Source organism: Bubalus kerabau, chromosome 3 (genome assembly GCF_029407905.1).
Source record: "Bubalus kerabau isolate K-KA32 ecotype Philippines breed swamp buffalo chromosome 3, PCC_UOA_SB_1v2, whole genome shotgun sequence".
NCBI classification, from domain to species: Eukaryota; Metazoa; Chordata; class Mammalia; order Artiodactyla; family Bovidae; genus Bubalus; species Bubalus kerabau.
In genome coordinates, this window is record NC_073626.1 from 11,708,551 (window position 1) to 11,722,445 (window position 13,895).

At 39.5% G+C, this 13,895-nt stretch overlaps 1 protein-coding gene across 19 annotated transcripts in view; it reads right to left on the minus strand.

The window, feature by feature from the left end:
• Positions 1-13,895, minus strand: part of ATXN1 (ataxin 1) — a 415,565-nt gene that overhangs the window by 136,262 nt on the left and 265,408 nt on the right. For 16 of the 19 annotated variants that reach the window (XR_008711346.1, XR_008711347.1, XR_008711349.1 and 13 more), the window contains one exon: positions 6,288-6,416. The exons of 2 other annotated variants lie outside the window; for them this stretch is intronic. The gene's annotated coding sequence lies outside the window, so the exon portion shown is untranslated. Of the gene's footprint in view, positions 1-6,040; positions 6,138-6,287; positions 6,417-13,895 lie in introns of those variants that run through there. One more of the 19 variants, XR_008711348.1, reaches the window with a different exon arrangement.

Consider the following 13,895-nt stretch of genomic DNA (forward strand, 5'->3'; position numbering starts at 1 on the left):
TTCTTTAAGTGACCCAAATTCTTGCTTTAGCTATTGCTCATAAATACATAAAATGACTCTGAAGAGGAATGGGACCCACGTGCCCTAAGCCCCACTCCTTGTCTGGATCAGTGGTCATGGCACATCAGTCCTCATGCAGAGATGCTTCTGAGGTTTCACCTGCCCAGGTGAAGAAGCAGTTAAACAAAAAGACTTGAGTTATCTTCTCTCTCTCTGCAGCCTTCTCATAACACACACATATATGGGGTGGAAATCCAACCCCCGTTTCAAGGCCAAATTCAGATGCTCAGCTGTCTGTGAATCCTTCCTTCTCTGAAAACCCAAGCCTCAGGAATCGTACTCACACCCGGTTCGGGACACTGACTCTGTGCTGACCAGCACAGTGGAGGGAAAATCCCAGAGGGCAGTGAATACAGATGACTCACCCCTGCCTCCCTCACAGACCTGAGCACACCAGTCTTTTCATAAATAGGATCCAGTCGGTGAATTCGAAACAGTAAATAGAACATAAAACCTTTTTACTTCAGCACTACTCTGTTAGAAAGCGGTCTGACCATGCTGTGGACACGTTCCTTTACAGGACAAAACACTGCAGAAGATACACGAACGTTTTTCATGCTGCAACTGCTCAGCACTTTGGGTATTTCTCTTTTCCTCTCTGAGATGCTAAGGCAAGTGAGCCGAGCAGGTGGGGAAGACGATGTCGAGGAAAACAGGTGTGCCTGGGATGGGCTGCCCTCGGCCAAGCAACTCAGAAGTAGGGCTGATATCAATTCTCAGTTCTCAGCAGCTCATGCAGAGCCCCCAACACCACCACCAGCCACAAGGCAGCAATGGCCAGGAATGAGTGAGGCCATCTAGAAGGAGCAACTGGAGGAAGTTTGGGAAAGAGAAAGAAATAGGTGAAAGAGAAAACTCTAGAAGACTTGAGGCTACATAAAGAACACCCAGAGTGCTTGCATGAAATATGAGACCCTCTTTGCCTTTATAACATGCAGATCAACTGGTAGGGTCATTATAAGCAAAGACTTTTAAAAAGAGACTTTCCCCTCATTTATCTAATAGTAAAATCTCTTCCCTTGTGATCCCTTTTATCGACTTCAGTTTTTTTTTCTATGGTAGCACTAGAGATCATAAAAAAAATTGGTATCACAGATGGCAAATCTAAAAGGTACAAATTGACAGACACACAGGGAAATTCCCAAATCGCTCTGATTAGAGTGTGTATATGTAATTCTCTCACTCTGGAGACTAGAAATTCAGTTCCCATTTTTCAAAGCTTATAAAGACAGCATAATGCTGTCTAAATAGGCACAGAGGTATTTATTTCAGTCTTTCCATTTCTTCCCAGGAATAATGTAACTCCTGCACTCTGAAAAGGGGGTTGATAAACAAAAACTTCAAGAAACCTTGATACCTGCTATCCTCAAAAGCCACAGAAGACGATGCCTCCCTAAGAAAGTGATTGTTGGGTTCTCCCTTCCCACCAGAGAGACATCCAATGGACTCAATTTGTATCAGTTCACTATTCCTTCATTCCAAAGTATGCATCTCTCAAAAGGAAAGAAAATGAAAATGATGCTATTCAGTAAATGGTGAATTTCTGGGTAAACTGACCACGCCAAGTCCGTCTCTCACTTTGGAAATGGAAAACATGAAAGATGATAAAATAATGGGATTATAAAACACAACATCCTGCCTTTCACAGAATGCCAGGGCAGGCTGCTCACAAACAACCCATAAAGCAAACCACTCAAATGGAAGAGGAGAGGAAACACACATCAGGCAGAATTTAAGTATCAGAAAATCCCCAAACACTATTGATAGTTCCATGAAGCCTTTTTTTTTTTAAAACAAACAGCTTCTTTCCCACATTGACTTATATACATTGTCAACATTTGACGTCTACTTCTAAGGAAAAGACAGTGAACCAGTCTTTGCATGTCACCCTCTACCTGACCAAATACTATCAGACTGAAGCCATTTGCATAAGAACCATGTTTTGGGTTCTTCTCTGAATGGCTTAGGCTCACACAGGAGAAACCCAGGCACAGGCTCACTCTGTCCTTGGTTGTTCAACAAATACTTACTGAGTGCCCACTTTAGGACAAGCTGCATGTTAGGCGTTATGGATTCACCAGGAAAATAATAAGAACAACATCCCTGTTTTCGTGGATCCTACAGTCTAGTTGAGGAGATAGGGCAATTAACAAATGCATGTATAAAATGTACGGTGCTTAAAAGAAAAAAAAAAGTAGGCTAGAGAAGCGGTCCCCAACCTCGGTGGCATCAGGGGCCAGTTTGTGGAAAAAAATTTTCCCACAGACCGGGGAGGGGGTGGGAGATGGTTTGGGATGATTCAAGCACATTACACTTACTGCTGCTGCTGCTAAGTTGCTTCAGTCGTGTCTGACTCTGTGCAACCCCATAGATGGCAGCCCACCAGGCTCCCCTGTCCCTAGGATTCTCCAGGCAAGAACACTGGAGTGGGTTGTCATTTCCTTCTCCAATATTTACTGTGCACTTTATTCATATTATTATTACCTCAGCTCCACCTGAGATCATCAGGCATTAGATCCTGGAGTTTGGGGACCCCTGGGCTAGAGGACACAGGGACAAGGTGCTGCTTTATATATGTCGGGGAAGGCTGCTTTAAAGAGGCAGCTGGAGAAGAGCTACTCAAGAAAGCAGAGCAGCTCAGAAGAGAATTACAGATTACGGCCTCCTGGTTTATATACTAAGTAATATTTGAGAACAGAGGTAGATTATTTTTCAAAAGTTAAATTTCAAAAGTGGCTCATATTTAATTTTCAAAAAGACCAATGAGTATGGATCCTAAATTTAAATGATTAAAACTGCATTCTTAGAAAAAGTGCTCAAGTGAACACCTTTCGACTGTCACATGGTCCCTGGGAAGGTCCTCTGCAAAGGGCAGTGTTGTTCTGACACACACAATAATTCTTTTTTTTGGTTTTGTAACCACAAGACTGTGCTCGATGTTTTAAATGCTCTTGTATCAATAAATTGAAGTTGTGCCAGATCACTGACTCTTAGAGGCCAAACAGGGGAAAGTGACCATCCAGCCTGCCTCATCCAAAGTTGATATTCGAAGCAATGTTAGAGTCTTTAGAAGAAGCATCAGAGCTCACTACACTCAACTTTCTCATATTACTCAAGATAAAACGGGTCCTCAAGGCTGTACGGTTAATTGCAGCACCATGGGTAAAATCCAGGTCTTCCAACTCCTAGGTCAGTTTTCTTGCCTCTTCTCTCTGTACAAGGTACCATACCTTAGAGCCAGTTTGAGACATTTTGAGGAGCAAAGTCCATCTGCAAGAGCCACGAGTGGCATTTGACAGGTGGATGATGGGGACAAACGGAGAACAACAAAGGTAGTGAGTCTGGGGCAACAAGCTGCTGAAGATGGACACCACTAATTCCAGTGGCTGCCATGATTATTACTAACATGTTCATCTACCCTCCACCATACCCCATCTACATGCAAGCTCATGTCCTTTGAAAAATCTCCTGCCTCCTCTATTATAATGGCATGGCTTTGGGACACCAGGATACCAAAATAAGGAGAAAATATCACTGCAGATGGTGACTGCAGCCATGAAATTAAAAGATGCTTACTCCTTGGAAGGAAAGTTATGACCAACCTAGATAGCATATTCAAAAGCAGAGACATTACTTTGCCAACAAAGGTCCGTCTAGTCAAGGCTATGGTTTTTCCTGTGGTCATGTATGGATGTGAGAGTTGGACTGTGAAGAAAGCTGAGCACCAAGGAATTGATGCTTTTGAACTGTGGTGTTGGAGAAGACTCTTGAAGAGTCCCTTGGACTGCAAGGAGATCCAACCAGTCCATTCTGAAGGAGATCAGCCCTGGGATTTCTTTGGAAGGAATGATGCTGAAGCTGAAACTCCAGTACTTTGGCCACCTCATGGGAAGAGTTGACTCATTGGAAAAGACTCTGATGCTGGGAGGGATTGGGGGCAGGAGGAGAAGGGGACGACAGAGGATGAGATGGCTGGATGGCATCACTGACTCGATGCATGTGAGTCTGAGTGAACTCCAGGAGTTCGTGATGGACAGGGAGGCCTGGCGTGCTGCGATTCATGGGGTCGCAAAGAGTCGGACATGACTGAGGGACTGAACTGAACTGAACTGAATTAAGTCAGTGCTGTAAAAATATAGCAAGACTGCAAAAGGTTACTAACTTCCAAATTTACTAAGAAAACTGGGACTTCCCCCGCCTCCCCAAGCGAATGTAATTTGGAAGAAAAAGTCCTTTGGAGTTCAAAAGAATTTAGCATTTTCTTCCTCTCGCTCAACCCATTCCATTTACAGAAGGATTTTTAAATGACTTTAAGTTGTGGCATCTTAAGGTTTACACTCTAGAATGTCTTTGAAAACCTCACTTAATGTTTGAGGTCTGACAGGGTATCACATGAGCAGTTCAAAGCAATGGTTTAAAACAAAAACACACACCACCAGATTCGAAACAAAAGCTATATTGATTATAGTTCCTGCACTGTTCTTTTTAAATGTAACCTGAAACCTACAGCACTTTTCCATAAGATACTTGTTTCCTAGGTTAAAAGATGCTAAAAAAACATCATCAGACGTGCATTCTGTTGACTACCTGATTGGGAAATACTTTCTAGAAAAGCATACAGCTAGAGTAGCATCCAGATCTAACAGGGCCCCCAAAGTACTCCTTAATAGTGATAGAAGCTTTTAGAATAAGAGTTTTTTAAAATAAGATTCTGCTGCTTGTGGGAACCCCAAACTAAGATGGAGACTCATCAATAAACAAGCAGCATAGAGCAACACAGACTATAAACCAACACTTTGCAGGAGCCAGTGACTTGCCCAAGGTTGCAGACTTACTTGACCTTGACCTTGACCTTAGGACCAGGAATAGAATTGAGGTCAATAATTCTAGGAGCCCTGTACTTTCCACCAGAACCAATGTGATCATATGTACAAAATGAGAATCCATGAAAACACCAGCATCCTCCATCACCCACTTACCCTGAGGCACTGGGAGCTCTTGAGTTCAATAAGCTTATTTTAATATGACTATTTAACTCTCGGGAAATATGGATAAACATGCATATTTAATACAAATTTTTAGAAAACCAAGAAATAAAATTTCAGTGGAAATTTTTCTTTTCAACAGTAAATGCTTTTTCTCCTAGATACATGCCCTCATATCACTGCTCCTAGCTCTCTCAAAATTGTTTATGCAACTGGAAAAAAAAAAAAAATAAATGCCTGGAAAACTTTCCTGACCAAATTATTAAGAAACTGAAAACTTAATGCACAGTTATATATATATATATACACACACACATATGTGTATATATTTATATTTAATACACATACACACAAATATGTAAAGATGTGTGTGCACAAATATATATGATAGATATTTCCACACACACAAAAAAACCTAGTCAAAGATGGCGCTTCATGTTCTAAAATTTGAAGGTAATATGTTCATAGGCTAGCCCGGATTTCCTGTAGTTTTATTCTTTCCTGGACAAAGCTCTAAGCATTTTTTTCTTATGACACAGTCTAGCAATGAGGTAAAATCTCCAGAAAGCAGCAGAGCTGAGTGAACCCTTAAGTTCTGTAGTAAACTAAAGCTTCTGGAAGCCCACAGTGTGCTTTCTCTTCAATTACTGGATCCTATACCTCCTCATGAAAGGTGACCAGCAGCTGAATGCAGAAACCACTCATCTCAAAATCCCAACCCAGCAGCCTGACAAAAACCAATAAATCAGCCAATTTTAAGCAAGAAAAGCACCCTGAAGAGCTGACTACTAGCTTGTATACCTCAGATTTCTGAACGCCAGAAACATTTCCTTCCAATCAAAAACTCCATGTAAAGAAAATAATGACAGAGTGTGATTCCCTGATTGGGAATCCTTAGCCTGAAAGGTTTTACCCCATACCCAGTAACCTAAAAGAACTGCAGAGCAGGGTTTAAAGAGGCTGCTATAAACTTGGCTCTAGGCTGAAATAATCACTGTCTTCCACCCTTTTATTCCAGAAGGAGAGAATGAGCAGTGCCCAACAGAAGCTGAGAAAGTCAAGTTCACAGCAAATAACAACAGAACTTCTCCCCTTTAAGAAAAAAAAAAGAAGAAGAAGAAATTAATTGGAGGATCACCTAGAGCTAATGCTAACACGTCTTCAGCACCCTGGCTCGAGCATCCAGTGATTCACAAACCGTTGCAAGGCAAGCCAGTGCAGATTCAACTCTTGTTAACTTACAACATTCACTGTGCGTGGTTCACAGGTAGCCCCAGCTTGTACGTCACCATGGAGACTTCCCACAAGAAGCTGGAGTGCTCCTGGGCCTAGGTGTGTTCTTTCTTCCTTTTACAGAGAAGGGAGAAGTACCTAGCGTGGGAACAGAAGGGAAAATAAAAAGCTGAACACTCCGTCAAATCCCTTGTTATCGCAACAAACGAAGATCAATTAGACTGATGGGTAATTCACCAAAGACCATTTTCCAGTACACTTTGCTTAAAAAGGAAATGCGATATTTTTGCTCTTGCCCCAGGAGACAGCATGGTGCAGCCAAGCGTTTCCCCCACCCCCACCCCAAAGTTGAAGCCAATTTTGGGAGACTTGCAATCCCAGCTGAGATGCAAACTTGCAACATGGCCTCAAAATAAGCCACCCGAGTTGACGCTCTTGCAAAAAGGCGGGTACCCGGACTATGACCTTTTGCCATTTTCATACCTCACCAAGTTGTTGGGAAGATCAATAAGAACACTTTGGCAAGGCACTCCAAGTTCCCAAGAAGAAAGGCGCCCCGGAAAGACAAAGGATTATTCACCGTCAGAAGGCTGTAGCTTAGCTCTGAGCCAGAATATAAAAGTCAGCTTTGGCAAGGCACCCACAATCAACCATCGCCGGTGCACCCAAGCGTCCAAATGTTTCTCCTTCCACCTAGCGGTCAAGGGGTTCACAGGGCAGGAAACAGAGCTGTCTGGAATCTCAGGGAGAAAGAAAGTAAAGTCTTGGAACAGGAAGGGAAGAGAAAGAGGAGACCAAAACTAATAAGGAAGGCATGTGCTGGGGACATGATTATTTGGTCCACACCACCCAGCTCGCTCGCACTACTGGTCTGCAGGGTTTAGTGTGCTGATATTTGCAGGGCTGTGAAATTTTCCACTTGGCCATCTGCCATTTCCAGCCACCAAGGATAACATGATAGAAGTGGTATGTGGAGTTCTGCTGACCACTGCCAAGGACAGACCTTCTAGTCATCTGCTGCAATCCAAGGAGGCCTGCCCACGTGGCAGGCAATACCCAGTATCTGTGGAGTCAGAGATCTCCATTGTGTTCTTGTGCACTGGTTTTTGGAACTCAAGTAAAGGTCCTTTCATTTTAGGTGAAATTCCTCTTGGTAGACTGGACCTAGGCTGGTCTTTGGAGAGATCAAGCCCTGAACTTTGGAGTGGGAGCACTGACTCCAAGACACTAGACAACCAGAGAACTAACCCTAGGGGGTATCAAATAGTGAGAACTCACACAAAGGAAACCACTTGAATACAAGACGAGGCATCACCCAACCACAGTAGCACCCTGTGCAGGACACCTCATCTAAACAACAAGCAAAACAAAAATACAAACCCAATCACCAGCAGTGAGGATTACTACCTCACTCAGCCTTGCCCATCAGAGAAAAAACAAACAAACAGAAACTCAGCATAAATTTCACCCTATACAAAGCTTACACAAACCAATGGACCAGCCTTAGGAGGGCAGAAACCAAAAGGAAGAAAGAATTCAACCTTGAAGACTGGGAAAAGGAGACCTCAAACACAATAAGTTAAAAAAACAATAATGAAAAGACAGAGAAATACTACACAAATGAAGGAACAAACTAGAAACATAGAAGTCCAAATAAATGAAGAGGAAATAGGCAAACTACTTGAAAAAGAATTCAGAGTAATGAGAGTAAAGATGATCAAAAACCTTGAAAACAAAATGGAGAAAATGCAAGAATCAATTAACAAAGACTTAGAAGAATTAAAGAATAAACATATAGAGACAAACAACACAGTTACTGAAATTAAAGATACTCTGGAAGGAATCAATAGCAGAATATCTGAGGCAGAAGAACGAATCAGTGAGCTGGAAGATAAAATGGTGAAAATAATATTTGAAGAGCAGAATAAAGTAAAAAAGAATGAAAAGAACCAAGGATAGACTCAGAGACCTCTGGAACAATATCAAATGCACCAATCTTCAAATTATAGGGGTCCCAGAAGAAGAAGAGAAAAACAAAGGGTTTGAGAAAATTTTTGAAGAGATTATAGCTGAAAATTTCCCCAAAATGGAAAACGAAATAGTTAATCAAATCCAAGAGGCACACAGTCCCATACAGCATAAACCCAAGGAGAAACATGCCAAGACACATACTAATCAAACTAACAAAGACTAAACACAAAGAAAGAATATTAAAAGCAGCAAGGGAGAAGCAACAAGTAACATACAAGGGAAATCCCATACGCTTAACAGCTATCTTTCAGCAGAAACTCTGCAGGCCAGAAGGGAACGGCAGGATATATTTAAAGTATTGAAAGGGAAAAATAAAAAACCAAGATTATAGTACCCAGCAATAATCTCAAACTTGATGGAGAAATAAAAAGCTTTTCAGACAAGCAAAAGTTAAGACAATTCAGTACCACCAAACCAACTTGACAACAAATGTTAAAGGGACTTATACAAGAAATACAAGAGAAGCAAAAAGATCTACAAAATCAACCCCAAACAATTTTTAAAAATGGCAATAGGAACATATATATCAATAATTACTTTAAATGTAAATGGATTAAATGCTCCAAACAAAAGACAGACTGGTTGAATACAAAAACAAGACCCATATATATGCTGTCTAAAAGAAACCCACTTCAGACCTAAAGACACATATAGATTGAAAGTGAGAGGATGGAAAAATGTATTCCATGCAAATGGGAAGCAAAAGAAAGCTGAAGCAGCAATCTTCATATCAGACGAAATAGACCTTAAAATAAAGATTACAAGAGATAAGGAAGGACACTACATGATGACCGAGGGATCAATCCAAAAGGAAGACATAACAATTGCAAATATCTGTGCACCCAACATAGGGGCACCTCAATATATAAGACAAACACTAACAGACATAAAAGGAGAAAGTGACAGTAAAACAATAATAGTAGGAGACTTTCACACCCCACTCACACCAGTGGACAGATCATCAAAACAGAAAATTAGTAAGGAAACATGTGTTAAATGATACATTAGATGAGATGGATCTCACTGATATCTTCAGGACATTCCATCCAAATGCAGAAGAAAACACCCTCTTAAGTGCACATAGAACATTCTCCAGGATAGACCACATCTTGGGTCACAAATCAAACCTCAGTGAATTTAAGAAAACTGAAATTGTATCAAGCATCTTCTCTGACCACAATGCTATGAGACTAGATATCAATTATAAGAAAAAAAACTGTCAGAAACACAAACACATGGAGATTAAACAACACATTTCTAAATAACCAACAGGTGACTGAAGAAATCAAAAGAGAAATAAAAAATTTTCTAGAAACAAATGACAACGAAAACATGACAACTCAAAACCTATGGGATGCAGCAAAAGCAGTCAAAAAAAAAAAAAGAGTTTATAGCAATATAATCCTACCTCAAGAAACAATATCAAATAGTCTAACTTTACACCTAAAACAACTAGAAAAGAACAAAAACCCCCCAAAATTAGTAGAAGGAAAGAAATCATAAAGATCCGAGTAGAAATAAATGAAAAACAAATGAAAGGAACAAACAATAGAAAAGATTAACAAAACTAAAAAATGGTTCTTAGAGAAGACAAACAGAATCGACAAGCCTTTAGCCAGACGCATCAAGAAAAAAAGAGAAGAATCAAATCAACAAAATTAGAAATGAAAAATGAGAGGTTACAAGAGACAATGCAGAAATACAAAGGATTATAAGAGACTATTATGAACAACTATATGGCAATAAAATGGATAACCTGGAAGAAATGGACAGATTCTAGGAAAAGTTCAATCTTCCAAGACTGAACCAGGAAGAAATAGAAATTATGACCCCAATTACAAGCATTGAGATTGAAGCTGTGATCAAAAATCTCCCCCCCAAAAAAGCCCAGGACCAGATGGCTTCACAGGAGAATTCTATCAAACATTTAGAGAAGAGCTAACGCATATCCTTCTAAAACTCTTTCAAAAAATTGCAGAGGAAGGAAACACTTCCAAACTCATTCTACAAGGCCACCATCACCCTGATACCAAAACCAAAGACAACACAAAAAAAGAAAACTACAGGCCAATATCACTGATGAACATAGACGCAAAAATCCTCAACAGAATTTTAGCAAACAGAATTTAGCAACACATCAAAAAGCTCAATCACCATGATCAAGTTGGGTTTATTCCAGGAATGCAAGGATTCTTCAATATATGCAAATCAGTCAACAGGATACACCATATTAAGAAACTGAAAGATAAAAACCATATGATCATCTCAATAGATGCAGAAAAAGCCTTTAACAAAATTCAGCACCCATTTACAACAAAATCTCTTTAAAAAATGGGTATAGAAGGAACCTACCTCAACATAGTCAAGGCCACATATGATAAGCCTACAGCAAACATTATTCTCAATGGTGAAAAACTGAAAGCATTCCCTCTAAGATCAGGAACAAGACAAGGGTGTCCACTCTCACCACTATTATTCAACATAGTTTTGGAAGTCCTAGCTACAGCAATCAGAGAAGAAAAAGAAATAAAAGGAATCCAGATTGGACAAGAAGAAGTAAAGCTCTCACTGTTTGTAGATGATATGATACTGTACATAGAAAACTCTAAAGATAGAATCAGAAAATTACTAGAGCTAATCACTGAATTTAGCAAGGTTGCAGGATACAAAACTAATACACAGAAATCACTTATAACATTTCTATATACTAACAATGAAAAATCAGAAAGAGAAATTAAGGAATAAATCCCATTCACCATTGCAACAAAAAGAATTAAATATCTAGGAATAAACTTACCTAAAGAGACCAAAGACCTGTACACAGAAAATTGTAAGATACTAATGAAAGAAATCAATGATGACATAAAACAGATGGAGAGATATCCATGTTCCTGGGTAGGAAGAATCAATATTGTGAAAATGACTATACTACCAAATGCAATCTACAGATTCAATGCAACCTCTATCAAATTACCAATGACATTTTTCACAGAACTACAACAAAAAATTTCACAGTTCATATGGAAACACAGAAGACCCTGAATAGCCAAAGCAGTCTTGAGAAAGAAGAATGGAGTTGGAGGAATCAACCTTTCTGACTTCAGATTATACTACAAAGCTACAGTCATCAAGACAGTATGGTACTGGCACAAAAACAGAAATATAGACCAATGGAACAAGACAGAAAGCCCAGAAATAAACCCAGGCACATATGGGTACCTTATTTTTGACAAAGGAGGAAAGAATATACAATTAATTTTGGAAATTAATCCTTTGTCAGTTGTTTCACTTGCTATTATTTTCTCCTATTCTGAGGGTTGTCTTTTTACCTTGCTTATAGTTTCCTTTGCTGTGCAAAAGCTGTACAAAAATAAGCCTCTTCAATATTGAAGCCTCTTCAATAAATGGTGCTAGGAAACCCGGACAGCCACATGTAAAAGAATGAAATTAGAATACTTCCTAACACCACACACAAAGATAAACTCAAAATGGATTAAAGTCCTAAACATAAGACCAGAAACTATAAAATTCTTAGAGGAAAAAATAGGCAGAACACTCGATGACATAAATCAAAGCAAGATCCTCTATGACCCACCTCCTAGAGTAACGGAAATAAAAACAAAAGTAAACAAATGGGACCTGATTAAACTTAAAAGCTTTTGCACAGCAAAGGAAACTATAAGCAAGCTGAAAAGACAACCCTCAGAATGGGAGAAAATAACATCAAATGAAACAACTGACAAAGGATTAATCTCCAAAATATACAAGCATCTCATATAACTCAACACCAGAAAAACAAACAACCCAATCAAAAAGTGATAAAAAGACCAAAACAGACATTTCTCCAAAGAAGACATACAGATGGCTAACAAACACATGAAAAGATGCTCAACATCGCTCATTATTAGAGAAATGCAAATCAAAACTACAATGAGATATCACCACACACCAGTCAGAATGGCCATCATCAAAAAGTCTACAAACAATAAATGCTGGAGACGGTGAGGAGAAAAGGGAACACTCTTGCACTGTTGATGGGAATACAAATTGACACAGCCACTGTGGAAGACAGTATGGAAATTCCTTAAAAAACGAGGAATAAAACTACCATATGACCCAGCAATCCCACTCCTAGGCATATACCCTGAGGAAACCAAAATTGAAAAAGACAGGTGTATCTAGAGGGGTGCGATGGGGCGGGAGATGGGAGGGAGGTTCAAAAGGGAGGGCACATATGTATACCTATGGTTGATTCATGTTGAGGTTTGACAGAAAACAACAAAATTCTGTAAAGCAATTATCCTTAAATAAAAAATAAATTTAAAAAGAAAAGAAATGAGGATCTAAAAAAGAAAAAGAAGTGGCACGTGGAGGCCCTTCTGGGAAAGGGCTGGGTGATTTTTGTTTGTTTGCTGCTTTTAAAGAAAAGACCTGACTGAGTTTACTCTCAGTATCTCATTAATTATTTCTTGAATCTAGATTTCTTGCCCCCCCCACCCCCCCAAACGCCCTTCTGTAAGACAGAGCCAGGAGCAACTTCTCCTAGGCCAATATTATTCAAGGTATTTTGACGTGTGTACTTTTGCAGAGAGTGACGTACAAGAGTGGCCTTGGGGATGACAAGAAATAGAAGTTAAATACTACTCTAGAATCTTGTTTGCTTCCCAAATAAATCATTCACGAGTACCAGCCATGTTTTCCTTTCAAAGTCATAAGTGCACACTGAACAAAAATTGGAATCCCAGCATTCGCATGGTTGGTAAAGAATATTTTTGAGGGAAAAATGTGATCTCTTATCTTAAAAAAAAAAAGGCAAGAACGAATAATACCAAATCTTAGGTTTGGAACTGGCAAAACACTGACAAGCAGACCTTTAAAGAAGTAAAAAATTGGAGAGAAAAAAGTGAGGATTAAAGAGAGAAAGGAGGTGTCTTCTATGAAAATAATTAACCATGACTTTTATAGTGAATTCAGTTTACAAAGTGCTTTCTTTCTTTTAAAATAGAGGTTATAATTGACATAAAACATTGAATTAGTTTCGTGTGTACAAAGTCTTTCTTATTCATTCATTCACGGGACACATTTTTTACTCGGAGCTTGCTATACCCAACAGGTTCTTTGTTCATAACGGTGAATAACACAGACAAAGGCCCAGGCCTTTAAGGACCTCACTGCCTCAAGCGGAACAGATGTTAAAAAATCAGAGTATATTATTTTTAACATATGCATAAAATTTAAAAATCAGATAGACATCAAGAAGGACAAATAAACACTGCAATTTGTAATCACCCTATAACGGGTTATGTCACTTAGAAGGAGGATCTGTCTTACAAAAGCAACACTTACACAGGGAAGTAAAAGATGAGCAAGAATTACCCGGCATCACATTTCTAGGCAGAGGAAACAGCCTCTGCATTATGCGATCTCACTAGACCTGTACTATTAGGTTCTGTTATTTCATCCTTTTCCCCCCTGGCTATTTCAAATGAGTCTCCTTGATCAAAAGATGATCAACAGAACCATTCTCAATACCTTGAAACAGGAAACGATTCTTCTTTTCAACTATTGGGCCATCAGAGCAACAAA